At 47.9% G+C, this 1,984-nt stretch overlaps 1 protein-coding gene across 1 annotated transcript in view; it reads left to right on the top strand.

The window, feature by feature from the left end:
* Positions 1–1,984, top strand: part of mark2b (MAP/microtubule affinity-regulating kinase 2b) — a 41,656-nt gene that overhangs the window by 37,336 nt on the left and 2,336 nt on the right. The window lies entirely within an intron of this gene.

Consider the following 1,984-nt stretch of genomic DNA (forward strand, 5'->3'; position numbering starts at 1 on the left):
GGTAGGCACCAAAAACTATGATACCACCTGGACTCTCTCTCTATTTTATATATTTATATTTCCCCCCTTTTTTTGGTGTTTCGTGCAGCTTTTCATTTCCGTTGTTATTTACTCTCCTGTGCCTGACCCCTGACCCCTCCCTCTTCTCTGTCGTTGGCCCCGCCCCTTTTTTGTTGACGTTGGTTTTGAGTGACGTGTTTTGGGCCGGTTACTAACTCCTTCCCTTCCTCCATCCCTCCCTCCCTCCATCACTACAGCACAATAACACCAAACACCCTTCTCTACCTCCATCCCTCCCTCTCCTCCTTCATCTTCTCCATCATCCCCCTCTCCACTTCTCTGTCCGTTTAGCCTGCAGAGATTGTGAGCTCACCCTGTGGCCGAGAGAGATGACATTACACCCCAGTAAACTGGCAGAGACAGGATATGATGTCATCCTACCTCCCATAAAAGCAAATGGTAGGAGCTGTTAGCCTAGCCATTAGCTATAGACCCCTGTTCCTGAAGAGCCCTGGTCGTGGGCGCTGAGAGGAAGGAGATGTTGGAAGTGCTCCCCGGAAACAGGAAACATCTACGTTTTCCGACTCGCCAACTCCTTGTACCCCTGAGATCTCCCAAGTTCCCCCCTCATACCTCCGTGTCTCAGAATGAGCTCTGAGTGACTCATAGTTCCAGCTCACGACTGGTGGCTCTGTGATGTTTATCATCTTTGTCTAGCCACTATCATAGTAGGCCCATGGTATGAGCTTGGGATGTCATGTCCATCATCGTCATCACTACTTTAAACACTGCACTTCATCTCTGTGTTTCAGAGAAGCACTTGAATGCACCATGATCTGTCCTGCAGATATTAGGAGAGGGAGAGGGAAAGAGAGAGGGAGGAGAGAGGAAGTGGAAGAATGGGGGGGTTGCAAGTGTGCCTGAAGCTGCTCTCTTCTCTAGTGGCTGCACTCTTTCTTTTCATCCCCCTTTCACTGGCTATTTAACACTACTGCATCAGCAGTACTGGCTGGCTTTGGCCTATGCTGGCTACAACCCTTTACACACACACACACACACACACACACACACACACACACACACACACACACACACACACACATATATACATACGTGCGTGCGCACTCTCGTTCTGATGTATACACTACACAACACACACCACACAGACTTCTTTTGTCACAAACATTGTGCACAGTCATACATACACACACACACACACACACACACTCTCTCTCTCTCTCTCTCCCTCTCTCTCAAGCTGTGTTACCTCTACAAAAACCACCTTCACAGGCACATGGGTGAGAATGTGGGTAATGTGATGATTCACTTGGGAAATTTAGTTCTTTCATCACATGCCAAAGTCACCTGGGAAGTCAGAATTGCTTTATTACATCCTAATGTACCTCAACACTGGCATTGCCGCATCAAGATACAAAATCACAATAATAGAGTAAGTAAAATTAAGTCAAATAAGTAATAATAAAGTAATGAAGTGATAAAGTGATGGTTGTCGTACTACAGTGGAATCAATAGTGCAAAATGTAGTCAGTGCAGTTCTAGTGGAGCCCAACCTTGTTGACACAAGTCTCAATTACACTTCACACACACATACGTGAGAGTGACACCACAGTTACAGCGTTCTACCTCCGGCACACTGAAACTCCCTGCCCCAGTTTGAGTGTGGTTCAGTGTGTTGACAGGTGATGTCCAGCAGGGGGGGCAGTACCGTGGTTCGGCTAGCCAGCCTCTGTACAACTGCCCCCTCTGCTGGTGAAGAGCGGTAACAATACCGATCACGCGTGCCACCGATCACTACAGTCACTCTATAACACAGGTGAAGTTGTCTCCTCGACGCTGGTCTGGGGGTCAGTTTTGACGGTCATTTAAGGAGGATAAACTGGATTTAAGGAGGCTAAACTGATGCCAGATCAGTACCAAGGTGACAACATCACCCCCCTAAAGCCCTGTGGGCATCCATGTCGCT

The sequence above is a fragment of the Nansenia antarctica genome (genome assembly GCF_963989245.1).
Source record: "Nansenia antarctica genome assembly, chromosome: 13".
Classification (NCBI taxonomy): Eukaryota; Metazoa; Chordata; class Actinopteri; order Argentiniformes; family Microstomatidae; genus Nansenia; species Nansenia antarctica.